At 35.5% G+C, this 23363-nt stretch overlaps 1 protein-coding gene across 1 annotated transcript in view; it reads left to right on the plus strand.

The window, feature by feature from the left end:
* Positions 1-6510: 6510 nt before the first annotated feature.
* LOC136830194 (serine/threonine-protein kinase Warts-like) overlaps positions 6511-23363 on the plus strand; it is a 208471-nt gene continuing 191618 nt past the window's right edge. Inside the window, exon 1 of the mRNA XM_067089470.1 lies at positions 6511-7033. The gene's annotated coding sequence lies outside the window, so the exon portion shown is untranslated. The remainder of the gene's footprint in view (positions 7034-23363) is intronic.

Genomic DNA, 23363 nt, shown 5'->3' on the forward strand with positions numbered 1-23363 from the left:
AATTCGTCAGGATTTTCTGTCAATACAACCATTAAAGTGTTTACGCCTAGTTTAGTTATAATATACTTTTTGCTATCACATTTCTCAATGACAAAGTATTCAAGTTTCCTTGTAGATGTTAAAGAAAAATCCATAATCTACTGAAATATAAAGACTCACGAGTCTAAAAAAAATATATCGAGTGCTTGCTGTTTAATCGCTCCTTCCTCTAACGAATATTTTTCCGCAACGTAACTCACCACTCCTGGGCACTCCCATTAGTCCTATTCCGTATACGTATGGCTCACTGAAGCCACGCCTTACAGGATGGAAAGGGTTTGCCCAATAAACTAGCCTATCCTGGGGTAGAATTCCAGTTCCAGTTGCTTCCTGCAAATCCTTTCGTTGTCTGTAACTGAAGACATTCCCAGAAATTTCAGCTTTCATCCTCATTTTAGAGCCACTGGGTCTAAACTGTACGTTTCTCATCATAACTTGAGTCATTGTGTACCTGATTTATTGCGCTTTTTCTCTCTGACTGGAGACATTTGAATGCCCAAGAAATTATACCTCCCTTGGTCTTATTTTTAAGAAACTATATATGTTGTTTTCTTATTGTTATGAAACTTTATCTCGTTTTCTATTTCTTAAAAGCTTTACGCCATCGATTTCTTATTTTTAAGAAACGGTATCCGTCGTTTTCTTGTTTTTAAGAAACTTTATCTGCAGTTCCCTTACGCCAATGAAACTTTATCTGTCGTATTCATTTTTATAAGAAACTTTAGTTTCATTTCCTGGGTTTCAGTCCTTGTTATTACTTATCGTACCTGAATTCAATACAAAGCGGTTTTCCTGTCTTTATTTAGTTAAGAAAACTATGAGTTTTCATCATACTCTTTCTGGTTCATTTTTACCTTGGTGCCCTTAGGTAATATTTCATTTTTATTTTGATTCAAAGCTACCTGATAGCAAATAGACAAAACTGTCTTTATAAAGGAAATCAGCCATCAATCTGTACTGCAATACCCAATATCTGGTCATTCCCATTTAGTGGTAACATCCTGTGTACAATATGACTTAGATGGTGCACTGTAAGTACCACTAAACGTTCTTCCAGCGTCCTTTGTGGCTCTGTTGACCTGAGCCGTAAAATAAGTGTCTTGTAGTTATTTTATTGCGTTTGTTCAAAATCTGGCGGAGAAGTGCATGGGCTAGCAACTTCATCCCACAACATTCTATGAGAACATGAAGGTTGACCCGGTGCCAACCCCTTCAAGGGAAAAGGTGCGTAGTTGAATATATATATATATATATATATATATATATATATATATATATATATATATATATACACACACACACACACACACAGTATATGTCCATATACTTGTGTATTATGTATATAAAACACTGAAATCTTAAAATAAATCTTTTGTAGCTTTACAACAAATTTCGTGATTTTCTACAATCAACAGCTGCTTGAGTGAGCGTATATTTCCGTTTGTCGATGTCTATATAGTTATTTATTCTTTAATTTCGTCCTTACTATGGTTCCTCCCTTTCGGTTCTGTTTTTCCACACAAAGGGACTCGAAAAATAAATAAAATTATTTGCTCTTTTCGTAATTTATCTATACCAGTGCAAAAAAAAAAAATCCTCAGTTCTCAAACAAATCTTTCCCTTTCAGTCGAAGAAACACCTGAAAAAGTCAGTCACAGTCCCCGAGTTAAATACCCAGACACCGCAATCTCCTTCCCTAGAGCCAGTGATATAATCAAGGGACGTTGACATTTCTTTTTTTCACCTGTTGAATAATCTCTCTCTCTCGGTAGACGGCCAGAGAATGTCGTCATCATTTCGCAACGCCTTGTATCAAAACATGTCCTACCCGAGAGCTACGTTCTGTTGTTGACGTCATGGTACAGTGCGCTTTGGTCATTACCCTTCTGTGTAATTACAGATTAATGGCGTTGGATTCTTTAGGTATGACATCAGTCCACAATTACAGGAGATTATTCAAACTCATCGTCTGGTGGATGACTAAACTCGAGTGTATGAGTCTATGGGAAATCTGTGTTCTGAATATCAGTCTACAGGAGAGCTGGGTTCAGACTCGTCTGCCCGAGGAGGACTGCATTCAGAGTCCTCAGGCTAAATACGAAGATCGTAATCACAGATGCATTTTTTTTATTGACCAGTGAGAGTGAAGCGATTGCCCAAGAGGTTTTCCTTGAAACAGGTCAATCACGAGGAGAAATAGAAAACTCTCCTTAGACCAGGCCACTGTCGCCGTGTGTCTGTATACAGCGCTGCCCTAGGGAGTTCACTCCCGCCAAAACAGCTGCTTCCCGCCCGCCGGAAATTCTTGGTGCGTTCCCGAGCGAAGGCTTCCTGTTGTGGCGACCAACTGGCTGGCTGGCCTGCCTTGGCTTAAAGGCTGTGGAGTGTGGATAACAACTCATCCTTTTCACTCATACCTACCCGATGACTCACCCTCCTACGCCACGCCCCCACCTACCTACTCCTTTAACAAAGGACACCTTAATTCATTGAATAACGGTTGTGTATCTTTTTTGTTCGGAGAATGACATCACCCGTTATAAAGTGAGTGATAGAGTACTTTGATTTTCTCTGTCAGTGGTAGTCGCGGCTGGAATTGATGGTAGAATACAATGTTTAAAAAAAACTGTGTATGCCCTATTACTAAAATAAATAGGTTAATTTTTCTCCAGTAAAGCTACACAAGAAATGCAGATAAAGATTTCACACCAGCTTAACTGTTTAGTATTAAAATAGAGTAATTTATGGTAATTTGTCGAAGTATTATTTCCCCCTGTCCGACTTGACTAACGTGGCGCAGGAATGCACCTTAACTATGGCCTTGGACATTGCTTAAGTTGCGCTGCAGTGCTCAGAACAGGTCTTGTTTTTTCGGAACCTTCGTTCGAAGCAAAAGTAAAAAGAGATACACCATTGTTGTGTTTCCAAATATCTTATTTAGTTTTATTAATGCAATAATAATAATAATAATAATAATAATAATAATAATAATAATAGTGTAATATACAACTTAAAGAGATTTTCGAAAGTATGATGTCTGTACCTTAGCATATATATATATATATATATATATATATATATATATATATATATATATATATATATATATATATCACCGTGATTTATATACAATCATTAAGCTACAAATGTCGTTTAATATCCAATTCGCGGGTAAAAAGTACGGCAGACTCGGAATTACCTCATACCTCGCTTGACGGTGGCCCAGAGATTTTGAACGTCGAATGAGTCGTTGGAGGGCACAATAACTGTAGCGTTGAAGCCACTTAAGTACCAGTCCATTCATCACTTATAATTCCCCTTGGGTGATATTCCCGAAGCAGCGCGAATTGGATACTTAACGACAATTGTAGCTAAATGATTGTATATATATATATATATATATATATATATATATATATATATATATATATATATATATATATATATATATATAGATATATCAGCTGGCCTGCTGGCATAGTGGTTAGTGTCGTGGGATGTCACTCAGATGTCGTGGGTTCGCATCTTCCCCAAGGGGATGAAAAATCACTGGCTCTGTATCATGATCAATTACTGCTGCAGCGTGGGGTCTGCGGTGGGAGGTTGAAACCAACATTCTTTGGAAGCTTGGATTTCAAGTCAGTGGCCCCTTTAGTGTGCTTGTTCCGTGTGAAGTGTAAACAAATTCAATCATTTAACATTTATTTTTACTGTCTAAAATTTAGACTGTCTAACCCACTGACTTCTTTCTCATGACTGCCTCGATCTGGAACTCGTTTCTTGCCTCGGATTTCCCTGAATTTGACAATAAGGCGAAGTCCCATTCTTTTTTTTCACTCCATTCTCTTTTTGTCTTCAGACCTGGTCTAGTATAGGGCATGAGGCTGGCCCTCCAACCAGCCTTTATATTATAATAAAGAAATACAGATTTATGGTTTGTAACTCGTGTAATTTCCACCCAACAGTCATTCCACTTAGGTCACTTAAGAACTGACGTACCCGACATTGTAAGTAGAGGAATTAGAGAGAATTTGTTTGATGAAAATTATTATTAAGAAGAATGTGCATTTTGGCTTCTCTGTTATATATATATATATATATATATATATATATATATATATATATATATATATATATATATATATATATACTTACATATAACGAGTTCGAATCTCCGACCAGCCAATGAAGAATAAGAGGAATTTATTTCTGGTGACAGAAATTCATTTCTTGCTATAATGTGGTTCGGATTGCACAATAAGCTGTAGGTCCCGTTGCTAGGTAACCAATTGGTTCTTAGCCACGTAAAATAAATCTAATCCTTCGGGCCAGCCATAGGAGAGCTGTTAATCAGCTCAGTGGTCTGGTTAAACTAAGGTATACATAACATACATACAGTATACGTATACTCATATATACTGTATATGGTGAGAATTATGAATTCCAGAGACAAAAAAAGGAAAACCATGCCTGGCTGAACTCTGTTTAGGAAAAGAATACAAAAGGGAAAATCTTGAAGGAGAAATGAAAGACGGTTGAAGGGAAAAACAGTTGGAAGAATAATGGAGGGGTGGATGAGACTAGGAGGGAGAAAAAGAAGAAAAGTGAGGAACTGAATAGTCAAGAGGACAAGCGTAAGTGAAGAGTGAGGGGTAAGATATTTTCAGAACAATGGGACAGATATTTTATATATATATATATGTAATTCAGAACAATGGGACAGGAAATAATGACTATACCTTAATCATATATATATATATATATATATATATATATATATATATATATATATATATATATATATGGTCACAGGTTTTACCAGAGGTGATATGAATATATATATATATATATATATATCACGATGGTGAGGATGGGTCTATTCCAGCTCTAATGTATATATATATATATACGAGAGGTGATAGACTATATATCTCGTGGTTAGTGGGCAACGTGACCTCCTTGTGATTAAGGTAACTCGGGTTCGCTATATATATATATATATATATATATATATATATATATATATATATATATATATATATATATATCCAAAAAGCGCGAGGAATATAATTAAGAGGGCATTGTGGCAACATCAGCAGTTCCTCGTTGGACAGGTCGATATCGTACACTCTGCTGGGCCCGCGTTCGGCTCTCCGGTCGGCCAATGAAGAATTAGAGGAATTTATTCCTGGTGATGGAAATTCATTTCTCGGTATAATGTGGTTCGGATTCCACAATAAGCTGTAGGTCCCGTTGCTAGGTAACCAACTAGTTCTTAGCCGCGCAAAATAAGTCTAATCCTTCAGGCCAGCCTTAGGAGAGCTGTTAATCAGCTGAGTGGTCTGGTTAAACTAAGGTATACTTAACTTATCCAACATCAGAAATCATGCTAACAACTGTAAAACACCTATTAAGCATGAATATTTCAAAATTATAGGCCAAGCAACAGAAACATCAGAATTGCTTATACTTGAGAGCCTCAATATAAAATTGAAAGTCACTTCTCTTAATCACCAAACTACGGCTGTTCCACTGTTTATTGCCTAATTTGGTTGTTAATGCTTTCGGTTCTCTGGTCTGTGGGTTTATATGAATTTTAGTGTGCTTTTTACTCTTGATTTGAAAGGTTGGTGTTTGTCCAGCAAGTGTGTCTGTGATTTTACTTATCGGTTTTGTTATTTCCATGTTTATTGTGCAATTTTAAATTCTCTTCTTTTATGTGTAATTTAGTGCATAGGTTTTAGTGTGTCTGATTCTTCGTAGTGCGGCTGCCTAATTCATTTTTATATAATTTTAATTCCGTGTTTTTTTCATGTATATTTTTGAAGTGTAATTAAGTGCATATATTTTCATGTATTTGCTCAATGTTTTGAAAGCACTCTGATATTTCATTTATAAATGTCCCTGATGGTGTGACAAAGGGTCACGAAACATAAGATTTAAACAACTGTACATGGAATCTGCTTGTTTTCCTGCACCCGCCCCTTTAATATAACTCTATCTATCTATACTGTATATATATATATATATATGTATATATATATATATATATATAATATATATATATACATATATATATATATATATATATATATATATATATATTTATTATATATATATATATATATATATATATATATATATATATATATATATATATGTGTGTGTGTGTACTTTAATAGCAAAAGACACCGTTTTCTAACCTGAATGGCAAATGTCATTGGCATAGTGAGGGCTGGCCCGTGGGGTTGATCAGGAAGATCAGAAATCCTAGAATGAACGAAATGAACTAAAGGAATATAAACAGATAAATACAAAAAAACATGAAGACTGTGGACTTAAGGTTCACAGAACAAACCAACGATATAAAGAACTCGTAAATCGTGCACGAAAGGAATAAAAAAATAAAACAAAACGTTCCAAAACAAGAATGTCAAAAGTGGAGGGAGAGTATTGGATGCGCCGTTGTATGGAATACAACTTCAATTATGGTTCTTTAAAGCTACACATTCGCTCTCACGTCCTGGAAGTCACTCTTTTGGTGGTAAATATTGCGATACAGTTGAAATTTAAAGTTATATTATTTACTCTTTTTTAGCCACGGTATGTTAGCGTGTTAACAGTGCAATCAGATGGTGTAGTTGTGTTATATTTGAGCTAAATATCCTCAGAAAAGCCTAGCATAGGCCTAGATAGCTTGTAGAACATTTCATAGCCTAGATGGTATTGGTGGTTAAGCTTCCGACTGTGGTAAAAGTGACATTTTGACACCAATAATAGGCCTAGTCTCAGGGGGTTACTGGGATAAACAGGGAAATTGTCTGTTAGGCTGTTTCAAATAGCCACGGCCAAAGGTGACATGACCAAGCCCGTGAAACTCAAGACCGAGCGCAATCAAGCCCTATAGGCCAAGGCCAAGCGTAGGCCTACCATGAGAAGTTTCTAAAGGAAGTTTTCTGCGCAGATTCTGCTTCTGGACAACGCATTCCTCAAGGTAATGTACTACAGACTATTGTTCTATAGGCCTCAGTCTTCCTATCATTCTTTTGATAGTTTAGGACAGTCTAAGCCTGATATGTAGTTAAATGTGTTGTAAATGGTATTCCTCGAACGATTTGGTGAATATGACTTAGTGTGTTATTCCCACGATGACTGTGTGAATAAGACTGAGTTTGTTATTCCCACAATGACTGGGTGAATGAGACTGGTAGTGTGTTATTCCCACAATGACTGAGTGAAGAAGACAGTGTATTATTCCCCACAATAACTAATTGAATAATTTTGAGTTTGTTATTCCCACAATAACTGAGTGAAGAAGACTGAGTGTATTATTCCCACAATAACTAACTGAATAATTCTGAGTTTGTTATTCCCACAATAACTGAGTGAATCAGACTGGTAATGTGTTATTCCCAGAATAACTGAGTGAAGAAGACTGAGTGTATTCCCACAACAACTAAGTGAATAATTCAGAGTGGATTATTCCCACAACTGAGTGAATAACACGGAGTTTATTTCCTTAATAACTGAGTGAATGAGACTGAGTTTGTTATTCTCACAATAACTGAGTGAATAAGACTGAGTTTGTTATTCCCACAATAACTGAGTGAATAAGACTGAGTTTGTTATTCCCACAATGACTGAGTGAATAAGACTGAGTTTGTTATTCCCACAGTGACTGAGTGAATAAGACTGAGTTTGTTATTCTCACAATGAGTGAATAAGACTAATAGTGCCATATTTTGCCCCCAAGACAACTGTGCATTTGAATGCTGCTTTAATGTTCTTTTGACCTACTGCACAATTATTTGTAATTAATTGTTTAATGTAATTTTAGATTGCTCATGATTTGCTCATAATTGTTTCAAATACCCTATTGTATCTATGAACGGAATAGGCATAATTTATCTTGTTATTTATCAATGGAGATGTACAGCATAGGTTAGCCTAGCTTATTTGCTAAATATAACTAGATAAATTTTAATAATTTTAGTTTCAATCATTGGGTGTCTAGCAGTTAGGTTAGGTAGATTTTATGGACCTTGACAACTCCCTTTTCAAGATTGCTAGAGAAAAACGTTAACTAAAAAAATGTAACTTATCTAAAATACCTATGCTAAGCCACTTTGATTGGGTATATATTTGTTCCAAACATAGGCTAGCACACCAGTATTCACAGTTTAAGGTTTGGTTTAATGGGTCTTTTGAGTGTAATGAATATATATAGCCTAGGTTACATGCTAGTTGATTTTGAAGATGGAGTATAGAATCACTTTATGAACCATTTGTTCTGCCATAAATCAAAGGAAGTGTGTTTGTGGTAGGGTAGTTTTACTTTTATTTAGAGGCAGAAGCAATGGTAGTAGTATCAGTTATGTTATATAGGCCAACTGGGTATTTTCTTTTGTTTTCTGGGCATTGGAGATTTTGGGCACAATATTTAAGTAAAGGAGGGCAGCATGAGATTTATCTATATCTAATTGATAATGACAACCAAATTTACTTTCAGAATTTTGATGTTACTGTGTTGTACAGTACATTGCAGTATGTGTTGGCACTTGATTTCTGTAATCACATAAATGTAGTTTTGGACATTTGGTGTTAACTTATGAGCATCTTTGAAAACTAGGACAAATATTCAAGTGATGTTAGGGTTGGACACTTTGGTGTGTCTAAATATTTTTTCATGTGTTTCTCATTGTTTAGATGTATTCTTTATTGTATTCATAAAATTACTTTTCTAGTGTAAGACCCACATTATTTCTTTACCTGGAGGACAAAAACATACATGTTGTCTCTCACAAGCATATTTTTACTTGCTGTGTAATTAAAGTCATGTAATACCAGTGCTGTCAGCATCTTAGTGATAGGGTTAGAGATTTTAATGCTAGACACAGCACTGTATCAGTGGTGTGATATGTATAGTATGACTGTCCCATTCTCAGTACTTGGCTCTTGTAATAACCTCACCCTTTTTACATGTCGAGCTGGTTTTGTTTTTTAACTCACTTTTTCAAGAATTTCAGTATTGGTAAGTATGAAGGGGGGGAACTGGTGTTTATTGATGTAAAATAAACATTAAAAAAAGTACTGTAGTAGATGTTACTGATAGGCTACAATTTGAAGGGGAGAAGTTTAAAAAAAAATGTGTATTGTGTGTGATTGTCTTTACCCCAACTTTGAATGGAAGTTGTATGTAAACTCCCTCTTCAAGATAAGACTTGGTAAATGGTTTATTGATGAAATCATTTATATATTCTAATATTACCATGTTGAACGTGATAAGTACTAATGTGACACTAATTAGAGAGTCAGTTGTGCAGTAGTAATACTGTGTTATAACTGTCTGTTTGGAGTTCTACCTTGTTCCTATGAGCTTTATGCACGTTTATAATGGGTTCTTTTGATGCAACCCTTACTGAAATTTTTTCATTCCCGTAGTTCAAAATAAAGTTTTGCTAGTTTTGACAGGGTGGTTAGATAGTTTTGAGGGTAAACTAGCAACACCAAGACTCAAGACTGTTGATAAGCCAATGTATGCTAATATTGTACGGACATTCCATGCTTTGATTTGTAAAAATAACTTATGCTTGGCGATTCTGAACATTTGCCAACATTTGGTGTTACCTTCAACTCTGTATTTTCATTGTTTACCGTCTAATTCTGAATGAAAAATAGGCATTGCTAACAAGGCTTTCCATAGCTTCAGAGATGATGGTGTTAATGCCGTCTGAGTTAGATCTTTGTTTCTGTGCTCACTGGAATAGTGCTTTCCACTTGGATTTCAGTTCCTCGTTGGACGAATCGGTAGAGTTCTCGGCTAGCACTCTGCTAGGCCTGAGTCCGCGTCTCCGGCCGGCTAATGAAGAATTAGACTAATTTATTTCTGGTAATAGAAATTCATTTCTTGCTAATTTGGTTCGGATTCCACAGTAAGCTGTAGGTCCCGTTGCTAGGTAACCAGTTGGTTCTTAGCCACGTAAAATAAGCCTAATCCTTCGGGCCAGCCCTAGGAGAGCTGTTAATCAGCTGAGTGGTCTGGTTAAACTAAGGTATACTTAACTTGGATTTCAGCAGTTTCCTTGGATGTTTATGTTTTAGACAAAACTGGGATGTGGAACATTGCCCTGAAGAATGACCGACATTGGTTGTACCATGGGAACTAGTATGTAATGCTCTTGTTGTAAATTATGAGAGTCAACAAGGTAATGAATGGCTACTTTGTCATACCTCCTGGTACCAGGGTCTTTTATTCCTATTGTAAAACCATGAAGTCACAGTAAATTTCCCATTAAAACTTAGTAGGAGGGTAAAGTTTATTTGTAGCAGATTAGGGCCTTAGAATACAAGGGTCTGAAGACATGCTCCCAAGTAATTTGATTTTTTGTAACCTTTATTTTGACTTATTCCATGCCATTACTGCGCACTGAGGCCTTATGAAGCAGTCTTTCTTATTTATTTATCAATTTTTGCTAAAAAGTAGGTTTCGGCCATCTGCTTATAACTGGTAAAATCACTAGCTGCTGGCTGTTACTGATGTCTGTGTCGTGTCTTCCTGTTGGCTGGGTAGAGTCCAGATTTTCACATCAGGCTTATGGTAACCTTCAATGCTAAAACACTTTTAGGCCACTGTTAAGCAAGGGCCCATGCTGAATCTAAACCCAGTTAAATAGAAAATAATTTTTCTAGGCTGATGCACTCAAATTGTTTGCATACAGTTTCTGTGTGTTTGTTAGTATGTAGTTCCGAAGACTAAGATGATAGCGCCATTTACAGCATTTTACAGCACTGTAACTTGATGTTGCATCAAGTTAACGGCGCTAACGGCAAGAATAGACATCAACTTAACGGCACTTACAGGACTGTAACTTGATGCAACTTCAAGTTAGGGCGCCAAACATCTCCTGCCGTAAGTCAAGGTACTTGTAAATACTTGTAGCCTAGTACTGAAAAGTTATGTTAGGCGTAGAAGGCTACACTGTGCACGGCCTAGCAGGGGCTAGAGAGGTGAGTGTGTAGCCTCACCCATTGTGCAAATGAAATGTAGGTTTGTTTGTCTTGTATGGTACTATAGGTTGGAAATAACTTTGGTGATCACGAATCAGTCTGAATGTTTTTTTTTTTTTTTTTGTCATACATTCAGTTGTATTCATTGGCTGATTCAGGGACATGGTCATATACCAAAAGTCTGTAGGCAATATGAAGTAAGCTTCTAAAGAGGGTTAGTACTTAAAGCCTTTGATGAAATGTATTTGGAAAAAGTACAGAGAGAGAGAGAGAGAGAGAGAGAGAGAGAGAGAGAGAGAGAGAGAGAGAGAGAGAGAGAGAGAGAGAGAGTTTTTCACCTTTCAGTGTCAGGTAAGCGTCTTATGGACGCGTCATGTGGTATGAAAAAAAAAATAAAAGAAATTTGATAGTTATCTGATGTTGATATGTGATAGGCCTAAAGTTGGGTTATCGTTTTTTCATACCATCACTTATACGTTTAAACTTCATAAAACAGTGAAAATGCCCTGTATAGACTTTGTTCACCTTATGAACAAATGTGCACGCAATCATAACGTTTTAAACATTGTTCGGAAAGAAATTGCACATTTGTGCAAAGTTCAGCAATATGTAACCTCAATCTGGAACACACACACACACGAATATTGTTTTAACAAATTTTATATGTATTATGTGAGTGTGGATTCAGATTCACGTATGTAAAAAAGCAACATTGTAAAATACTCATGTATAACCACAAATGTTTTGGTTGTTGCAAAAACTCCGAACGTCAGTCATCTGACACTTAGCAATAAAACAAGTAAAGATTCTTTAAAATATCAATTGATGGTAAGATAATGATGTGAAGAATTTGGTAATATTGATCTGAGGAGATTGCATATATTTAGAAGTGTAGATTACTTACATCGCCCCCTGCTATTGTAATTTCATCAATAACTCCATTGGCAGTTTATCTTTAATATAATTTGATAAAAGAGGTGGTATTTGGCAACTGCCGTTTTGCCTCAACGGCCAAAAACTACTGTGCCAGGTCTAGGCCTAGGCCTGTTGCCTCGTGTTTAATTTTTGTTGACGTAAAATAAAATAAAAAAATACTCAGTACACAATCCGTTTCTGTAATACAGTTTTATTTTTTAAATTTATGATGACTTGTACTTAGTGATGTGAATTTGTTAGGCCGTAGGCCTAGTTGAATTTCTTAGGATTGTCCAGCAGCCGTAATTATAAATTTTCCAAATAATTTATATATATATATATATATATATATATATATATATATATATATATATATATATATATATATATATATATATATATATATATATATTAAAACGATAAAAGTCAAAAATCACTAGATTTTTAAACCAACTTAAAAATGATTGAGAATCGTTATCGTCTTCCTTGTTTATTTTTGGAGGCCTTCGTTAGGCCCATCCAGCTGGCCCCATTCGTTTGACAGTGACAGTTTATAGTTTTCGTGAATAAATCGGTCTTCCGTGTCATAACTGCTTTTGATTAGACGAGACTTTAGTTTCTCCTTTGATGTCTGTAACTTCCGTGTCTTTTTAGTTTTGGGGCAAATTTAATTGCATAGTTTAGTTGTTTATTTTTGTATCTATGTATCCATGCTTTTCCCGGTGTTTTGTATTTCTGTTGCTCTTTCACGTAGGCTATATCGGTTTAGTAATCTTTATCTGATTCATTGCGATATACTGTGTCTAAACACATTTTAGAGTGAATTCTGGCTTTTAGTAGGCTACCAATGAATCTCATTAAGAATGAGTGTGACTGTCGGATTATCCCGTGTCGAATTATTCATTATTAATTTGGCTGACTGTCATGGTTTGGTTTAGTTTGGCTTACTTAGAGGAGAAAGTGTATATATATATATATATATATATATATATATATATATATATATATATATATATATATATATATATATATATAAGCTATAAGCCCTTTGTTGGCCGAGTTGGTTGAGCTTCAGACTGTCATTCGATGGGCCGGGTTCGATTCCCGCCGCCGGCTGATGAAGAGTTAGAGGAATTTATTTCTGGTGATACAAATTCATTTCTCGCTATAATGTGGTTCGGATTCCACAATAAGCTGTAGGTCCCGTTGCTAAGTAACCAATTGGTTCTTAGCTACGTAAAAATAAGTCTAATCCTTCGGGCCAGCCCTAGGAGAGCTGTTAATCAGCTCAGTGGTCTGGTAAAACTAAGCTATACTTACTTATATATATATATATATATATATATATATATATATATATATATATATATATATATATATATACCCTAGTATTGATATCAAGTATCAGTAGGCCTATTGGATGACATTTATTGCAAGCAAGAAGGCTTTTATTATTTATAAGATATTAACATAGGTGCAATGAAAACGCTGTATACAAAACTTATTCTTTAATAAAGGAAACAGTATTGCTGAATTTACAACATTTGCGTACATTGAGAGCGACCACATTATTGCCAAGATGAAGGGCAATAATGTGTTTTAGTTCGACCTTCGCTTTTCATATATAGATAAAACCACAAAATATTTTGGAAAAGAATATTCTTGAACTTAGTAACTTCATTGTAGGCCTATGGTTTTTTTCCACGCTAGGCTTATATAAGTGCAACTTGTATCAAAGTTGAGGTATTAGTTTTATATAAAAAAAAGTTAGTGGTTCTTGTGAGTGAATTTCACTTTTGTTTTTTTTATTTAAACAAGAAAACCTTGATATCTGTGATTCAAGAATACGACAAGTTCTAAGCGATATGTTATTTTAGTATAAGGGTAACATGAGCCTAATTAAGCCCAAGATCGAGAGAAAGCTATCTGAGGTGCATAACGTCCCCAGGGTCGTGACCTGCCGTCTCGACCCTGTCTTATCGTACCGTCATTTCTGACAGTATGGGTACACTTGCACTGCTATAAAGCACCATCCGCATTGACTCACAATGCTGACGTATGTGTAGGTCTATAGCTGTTTACTTGTTCATGCATCTGTGTACTGACTCATCTTTTTAGGCTTGTTTTAAAGGATGTCTGCGCATTTTGCTTTACAAACAATAATCACAGTATTCGCTTGTACGGTGTTTTGCACTTTTTATTTTTAGGCTTAGGCTAGATGGAGAATTTCCACTGCTAATAATTTTTTAGTCATTTTCGTCAAATGTTGTTAAGTTTTTTGTTCTTGTTGTTGTCGTTTAATTACTAGCACGTTTTGAATAACATTAAATAGCAATAATAGGTCTATAACAATTTAGGTGTCGAATTACATTAGCATAATTATGGTATCTGTATATTTATAACGATTGCGTCTTATATTCGTTAAACTTATCTCCGTTAAACTTCTCAAATTCAAGTTTCGAAGTGCCAATAGTAATATAACACTAATAATGATTATGACTTTCATAGTTGTAAAGCGTAGTACGATCAGGGGTCCACACCAGTGCTTGTTTTGACTTAAAAAAATTTTAATTAAAAAATTAGCTCCCTAAATGTATTGGTGATTAGCGGTATTTCAAAAGTCTCTTGCGCAAGATATTACAGGCTCATCTACCGACGCTAGTAACTAGTAACTGACTTCCCTTTGTATACCTTACGCGTAATTGTTTTAGGTGTGATGCAATGCTATATAATTGCTACTACTTAATCTGATACTACGTCGTATAGGGGTAATAATTAATACAGCTGTACCGGTAATAGCACTTGTATTAGTAGTGATCACGAAGATGATAGAATTATTAGTACTATTATGGTGGGTGTTTTTTTGAAAATACTGTTCTGTTATTACTGCTGCTATAAGTGGCTGCTATTACAGTTTTAGCAGTAGAAGCAGCGGTAGTAATAGTAATAGCGAAAATACCATCAATACTCTCGTCATTACGGAGTAACTGTATTTACTGCAGGGCGCTGGAAATGACATAATCTCATTTACATTCCTGTTACGCACACACAATGGCGAATACACACCCATCCCTTCGTAAAAAAAAAAAAAAAAAAAAAAAACAGCAACAGCAATTTCCTCCGTGGCCTTAAGAAGTTTGTTTACGTCAGTCGTCTCTCTTCTTCTTCTTCTTCTTCTTCTTCTTCTTCTTCTCCCCTTTCCGAGAAATGTCGCATCCGGTCAAACAGGAACTCACTCGGTCAAGTCTCCCGGGTTTTGCTGATAGGTGCATTACTTTATAACATCCTTCTACGGAGGTCGCTGGTTCCTTGGGGCGTTCCTACTTCTTCAGTAAACGGATGTAGGTCGGTTTCGTTGTTGAGAGAGAGAGAGAGAGAGAGAGAGAGAGAGAGAGAGAGAGAGAGATATGGGTGGATTTTGGTAGCATTACTTACACTTAGAGAAAGAGAGAGTGAGAAGGAGAATGAATATGGATGGATTTTGGTAGTCCCCCCCCCTACACACAAGCGTGGGGTAGAGAGAGAGAGAGAGAGAGAGAGAGAGAGAGAGAGAGAGGGGGCGGTTTCGTTGTTGAGAGAGAGAGAGAAAGAGAGAGAGAGATAGGGCGGTTTCGTTGTTGAGAGAGAGAGAGAGAGAGAGAGAGAGAAAATATGGGTGGATTTTGGTAGTATTACTTACACTTAGAGAAAGAGAGAGTGAGAAGGAGAATGAATATGGATGGATTTTGTAGTGCCCCCCTACACACAAGAGAGAGAGAGAGAGAGAGAGAGAGAGAGAGAGAGAGAGAGAGAGAGAGAGAGAGAGAGAGAGAGAGGGGCTGTTTCGTTGTTGAGAGAGAGAGAGATAGGGCGGTTTCGTTGTTGAGAGAGAGAGAGAGAGAGAGAGAGAGAGAGAGAGAGAGAGAGAAAAAATATGGGTGGATTTTGGTAGTATTACTTACACTTAGAGAAAGAGAGAGTGAGAAGGAGAATGAATATGGATGGATTTTGGTAGTGCCACCCCCCCTACACACAAGCGTGGGGTAGAAGAGAGAGAGAGAGAGAGAGAGAGAGAGAGAGAGAGAGAGAGAGAGAGAGTCATCGGGTGATATTGGTAGTTTCCAACGAACATCCAAAGAGAAAGAATGTAATGAGAGTGGTAATACTACAAATAATGTATCACTCACAATTATAATTTAGCTCTGTCTTTACCTTCTTGTTATAATCTGATCATTTCTGAGTCATGCGTAGAAGACGGAATTGAACTTGTTGGACAATTCATGATTAATTAAATAATAAAATTAAAGACGATATAAAGTGAAAAATTGGAGAAGAAATTATGACATAAAATTCGTTTGAAATCAGGCTTAAAAGAATAATACAGCAATGGAATCTTTTAAATCCGTAGACCTAGTTCTGTCACTGTTTTTGTCCTGCTGCTGTTAAGACGTGGCATTTTCTGAAGCCTCCGTTTCTCTCCGTTATTTTCTTGCTACCCATCGGGCTCCGGCTAGATCAAGGCTTAAGGCTGCCTGACCCACTGGTCTTTGGCAGCGTTATCGTTGTATTTCAGAGCTTGCCGCAAGAGAGGAAAGTTTAATACAAGTTCTTAGGGTTTGTTGTAAAAGGGGAAGGCTTCATGAAATATCTGAAAGGTTTTGGTAAGAAGGGAGAAAGCTTCATGAAATCTCTGAAAGCTTGCTGTTAGAGGGGAAGGCTTCATGAAATTTCTGAAGCTTGCTGTAAGAGGGGAGAAAGCTTCATGAAATTTCTGAAAGCTTGCCGTAAGAGTGCTGTGAGAATAGAAAGCTCAGTGCAGTTTCTGAAAGCTTGCTGTAAGAGTGCTGTAAGAATAGAAAGCTCAGTGCAGTTTCTGAAAGCTTGCTGTAAGAAAGGAAAGCTCAGTGCATTTTCATTTGTAAGGGTGGAAGACTCAATGAAATTCCTCCCGTTGTGGGTAGTGTCAGTGCACCCCAGGTGCACTTTAGGCATTACTTCTTTGTAGCGTCCCTTCGGCTGCTGCAACCCCTTTCATTCCATTTACTGTACCTCCATTCATATTCTCTTTGTTCCATCTGACTTTCCACCCTCTCCTAAAGTTGATTCATAGTGCAGCTGCGAGGTTTTCCTCCTGTTACAGCTTTCAGACCTTTTTACTGTCAATTCCCATTTCAGTGCTGAATGAATTGGTAGGTCCCAGCACTTGGCCTTTGGCCAAAATTCAATATATTTTGTTCTATTCCAATGCAATTCCTAAAAGCTATTGGTGAGAGTGGAAGGCTCAGTGCAATCCCTGAAAGCTATTGGTAAGAGTGGAAGGCTCAGTGCAATCCCTGAAAGGCTCAGTGGATTTTATGAACGCGGGATGCAAGAGGAAGACCTATTGCATTTTTAAAAGCATATTGTAAGAGTGGAAGGCTCAGTGCAATTCCTGTACGCTTGCTCAAACCGTGGAAGGATAAATGAAATTTCTGTACGCTTGTTTTGAGAAGGGGAAGGCTTCCTATGGTAGTTGCTATAAAATAAACTTATTTCAGTTAATAAGCGATAGACCCCCTCCTAAAAAGAGTTGAGATTATAATCAAGGCACACAAAAGCAAATAGAGAGTTCCAGTCCTCAATAAAAGTTTTTTTTTTTTTTTTTTTTGACATGGTGAGACAAGTAAGGAAGGGAGAGTGTAGGCTACCATAGTTGTAAGATTATCATTGCATGTGTGCGTAATTATTTTGCCTATAGGAACTTTACGAAAGTTTAGTAAATTTCAAGTAGCCTACACTGTTATGAATTCAATCTTAGAAATGAAAGACCTTTTGGTGGAAAGTCAAACGACAGGCTGCCCTAATTACTGACTGACAAATAAGAACGTTGTCGTGCCATTCAGTTCGACGTAGTTACCCATGTAACTTCGTTTTCCTTGGTACGTTTTCTATCACTTCCATCCTTCCTTTGCCTCGGTTTCCAGCAGAAATTTCGTTATTCATTGACAGCAAGGTGAAGCAGACTCATTATAATGATATTCGGTATTAATCATCACAAATAATAGCTTTATTCTGCGCCTTATCAACCCGGTTTCTTATGATGGGTGAGTTAAGGAGACTATTTTTTTGTCTAGTAAATAATTCTGCTTTAAATATTCACTTCGCTTTTTTATTATTATTTATACACTTCATAAACAAGCAGTGTGCTGTACTGAAAACGTGTCTAAGGTAATGTTTTGTTTTATTATTATTATTATTATTATTATTATTATTATTATTATTATTATTACTGGTTTCTGATAATGACTCAAATACTAATCAGATTGTTATTGTTTTTTAATTCTTTCTCAAATACCAGTACAAAGTTAATTATTATTATTATTATTATTATTATTATTATTATTGATGACTCAAATACTAATCAGATTATGATTGTCTAATTCTTTCTCAATTACCAGTCCTAAGTGATTATTATTATTAGACGATTTTCTATTCGTGACTCAAAGAGCCAATCATTTATAATCAACTCTGTGAAAGAAATTTTCTCCGTGACTCATACTGGACGAGATACCTGCGGTTTGGCTCCGGTGCGATTGAATAAGTTTCATTCAGCTGTTACTCACTGGTGAGTAATGTCACTCTCAGTGATTCAATGGCCAGTTTTGTGTGTGTGTGAGAGAGAGAGAGAGAGAGAACAATGTTTCGTACGGTTGCCCCCGGCGAGGAAAATTGAGTTGGTGGTATTTCTACGTAGGCCTAAATGGTATGCGTGTGATATCCGATGTGACGATGTCTACATGTCGTTAATGATATTTAACGCGCATGTCTGTATGTATGTATGTATATATATGAATAAATATAAATGTATATACATAAATACATACATACACACACACACACACACACACACACACATATATATATATATATATATATATATATATATATATATATATATATATATATATATATATATATATATATAGTGTGTGTGTCTCATGCTCCTTTTTCTCAGTAATGTAGAGCCTTCCGGTTCACACCAATCGTCAGCACGCTCTTTTTTTTTTTTTTTTTTTTTTCATCCGAACCGTCCCATCATGTTCGTATGTTATACAGTAAAAGGGACACTGCCCATTCACTGTAGCCAAGGCTTTTCTGTCTATCCCTGAGAACTTAGTTTTATAAGGTCCCAACTTTTTTTTTTTTTTTTTTTGCTAGAATCCATGATTAGGCCTATTTAGTTTATATATTATTCCTGCACTGAGGTAACATGGCATTGATGTAATCCATCTTCTTATTTTAGATTAATGCTGGCCATTTGTCAGCTCGGACCCGTTGATTCACGGCGATCAGTGGTAAGGTATAAAATGGATTCGGTGACCTGATGTGGACTTTTGGACTCGTTACAGTCAACAGAGACGAAGTAAAGTCTCTTGGAGAATCTAGGAAAAATCAGAATGGGAGGAGTTGATAATGCTTCCTTTTCAAATATCAAACGTAATTTGTTCTACTGAATCCCGTTTTACGCTTATATGGGCAAATGAAGAGTTAAACAATACTGTATTCTGTTATCAATATTCTTTCGTAATCAATTATTTCTTGAGTCACTCAGCCTTAGACCTGACAGGTATGGCCACAGACAAAATAGAAAACAAATTACATTGTCACATTCATACTTTATTAAATGGTAATTCGTAGATGAACCGGCCGCGTAGAAAACTTCATATCAATAACTGCCATGTAATCAGCGGCACGACGAGCCCCTGACCCGTACTGCGTTATTCACTTCTATCTTGCAACTATTCTTGCGTTTCCGGGGTGGTTAAGGCCTTTGTATTCCAAAACCTCTTTCACTCTGTCCATCAATTTATAAGTATATTTCTTCCATTCTCTCCATATGACCGAACCATCTTAAATCGCACGATCAATTTTTCTTGTCCCCCACACATACACAGCACACATATATGTATATGTATATATATACACATAGATAGCTAAATAGATAGATAAATATATATACAAATACACATATATATAAATATATGCATACATACATACATATAAGATATATATTAATATATATACATATACATACATACATACATACATCCCTACACAGACACACAAGTATACATACATACAGCTAATTAATGCTCACAGACACACAAGTATGCAATTGTTAGTGTAATAATAAAAAAACAAGTTCACACCAGTCTCACAGTCAAGTGAGAGAACTCCAAATGTAGCCTCCCAACAACGTACCAGATGAAATCACTCATGCAATGCGGATTCAAGGTGCAACTATCAGGGCTAATTGGAGTGGAATGTCCCAACCCCGTCCGTCACCTGCCACTTTTGAGAGATCTTCGGGGAACGTTTTTCTTTATTCATTTTTCTGTTTATTTATTTATTTGTTTATTGTTCTATTTATTTATTTATTTTGTTTATTTACGTATCTAGTTGTTTATTTTATCTTTTGGTTTGTTTGTTTGATAGTCTATTTATTTATTAATTTTTATCTTGTTAGATATTGTTTCTGGGGACTTGTTTTTAATGTTGCTTCAGAAGTCGTATATTAGGTTTTACGTGCACTATTTTATATATATAATATATATATATAAATATATATATATATATATATATATATATATATATATATTATATATATATATATATATATATATATATATGTTTATAATTATTTAATTATTATCACTTTAACTTATGATTAGTTTATCACACATTGTCAGTGGCTTGGAAATAAAACTGAAACCTGTCAGGACCCACACCCGATCTCTCATTTTTTCACCTGTGGTGATATATATGTATATATGTAGGTATGTATGTTTGTTTGTATGTGTCCTTTTTTCTCATACGTTAGATCGTTCCCCCAACAGGTGGCTTTCTAAGACAAAAAAAAAAAAAAAAAGACCAACGACAGGGACCTAATTTGCTGTTTAGGTCTGTAGAGACACGATCGATTCTTCCAGCTAAAAAGATCTCGGGGTCTCTTGTTACTGGGGAAGGAAGTTCGATAACCTCTAGACCACGTAACCATATAATATATATAATATATATATATATATATATATATATATATATATATATATATATATATATATATATATATATATATATATATATCTATACCTGGGGAAAAACTAACGCCCAAGGGAATTATAAATGATGAGTGCATTGGCTACGGCATGATTCTTGATGGCTCAGTGGTCTAAGTCACTATCTATCGTTGTTTCTAAAGCAGGCATCGGTTCAAATCCTGCCGTAGACAAAACACTTAACATTTACAATTTTCTGTGATGTTAGTTGCTCCCAAGGCACTGTGTCCTGGATGTTAAACGATCTTTTTTTATTTAAAATTCGTGGATATATATATAATATATATATATATATATATACATACATACATGCATACTCGTACATGCACAGTACACTAAAGAACGGCACCTTGGTATCACGTTGATTGGCATTACCCATAACCCGTAAGAAGACTTCCTTAAGTACTAATTATTATTGTTATTATTAAGATAGTTTTACCGGACCACTGAGCTGATTACCAGCTCCCCCAGGGCTGCCCGTTTAAGTACTAAAATAAGATAGCAAATATATCTGCTTTGCTGTTATTTCTTTTGTTCTCCCAAAGGCTATGTCTGTACCCCACCCCTCCCCCTCCCCCTCCTCCTCCTCCTCCTCCTCCTCCTCCTCCTCCTCCTCCTCCTCCACTTTGTCTCTCAACTCAGTTGACTGGCTTTGTTCTGCCCCACGAAAATGTACAGTAAGTACCATTTCCTTGACATTTCACCGAAATTATTGTCGCCTGTATTTTTTGTCAATCACTGAGTTTAATTGCAGGGTCCTCCAATTTAGGAAGACCGGGTGTGAATAAAAAGAAAAGATTGAGATAGGAATAGAGGAGTAAGACAAGCGAAATAAGGCAGAATAAGCAAAAGATGAATTGAAGAGCATCATCGCAGGAAACTTACGTCACAGAATCACTGCGTTTTGAATCAGTCTCCCCTGAAATCTTGAAACTCGTCAGTAAAAGTAAATGCCACCGTGTGGACGTTTTCATGATTCGAGCTCATGAATCAAGAGTAGTATAATTTTTTTTTTTTAACATGACGTGGTAGAGATCGCTTGGACTTTCGATAACCAGTAGCAGGAGCGAGTTATACTGACTTACTTATGCACTGTATAGAGATGTATATATAAATAAGTATATACATGTATTATATATGTATTCATTTATATATATATGTATATATATACGTTTGTACGTATGTATGTATGTATGTGTATGGGGCAGATGTTGTAAAGGTTCTTTGCATATGTGTTCACCCACGATCCAGCATATAATGTAAATTATAAATTGTTTTAATTTTCTCCAGGTAGCCACTCCATGTTAACTAAATGGCTCTGTGTGTTTATATATATATATATATATATATATATATATATATATATATATATATATATCATTATATATTCATTGTTTTAAAAATATATCTAGGAATTGCGTCGAAATTCTTGCAAATTGATGTTAATTCGTTCGAACCCTGACTGGCACCTTCTTCGTAATGAAACCGTGAAGAGAGACCAGGTGTGCGTTTCTTAATTGAAAATGATGGAGAAGAAGTGGAAGAAGAAGAGGAGGAGGAGGAGGAGGAGGAAAGGAATGCATTCTTCATTTTCTTCCGAATACTTTATGTTCTTTTGTGTTCGTTTCTTGCTTAGCGAATTAATGGGTTTTTCTTCGGTGCTATATATGTGTGTGTGTATTTTTGATAAAAAATAATAATTTTATAATATAATAATAATAATGTTTCAAGGTGTAACGGTTGGGTCTTCCTATGTGTGTGATGTTTAAGCTGATGTTTTGTAAAAAATAAAAGTTCGAATTATTGGAAGTCTGAAATTTACTTTAATGACTTAATTTGGTTATGATGGGGCGGGGGTGATTGAAACATTGTGATAGTCATTCTGATGTTTTTTGCTTACTAATCCAAACTCCGCGTATAATTTTAAATGTGATAAATGATAAATGAATTATTTTTAAATTACTGTATCACACATCAGTGATGAGAGATTTTAAACTGAATATCACAATATGTGAATGCTTTTAAATTAATTGATCACAGGTTTTTGAAATATTTTAGATATGTCTTTATTCTTCGTCATTTTAATATATCACAACTCTGGAGTTATTTTCGGTTATGTCTTCGAACTGTAAAAAAGTATATTATTATTTTTATGAATGTACTCTTCAGGTTTTAACGGAAATAAGGTATATTATTATTATTATTATTATTATTATTATTATTATTATTATTATTATTATTATTATTATTATTGAAATTTTTATGAATGTACTCTACAGGTTTGAACTAGAATAAGGTATATCATTGTTATTATTATTATTATTATTA

The sequence above is a fragment of the Macrobrachium rosenbergii genome, chromosome 46, assembly GCF_040412425.1.
Source record: "Macrobrachium rosenbergii isolate ZJJX-2024 chromosome 46, ASM4041242v1, whole genome shotgun sequence".
Lineage (NCBI taxonomy): Eukaryota > Metazoa > Arthropoda > Malacostraca > Decapoda > Palaemonidae > Macrobrachium > Macrobrachium rosenbergii.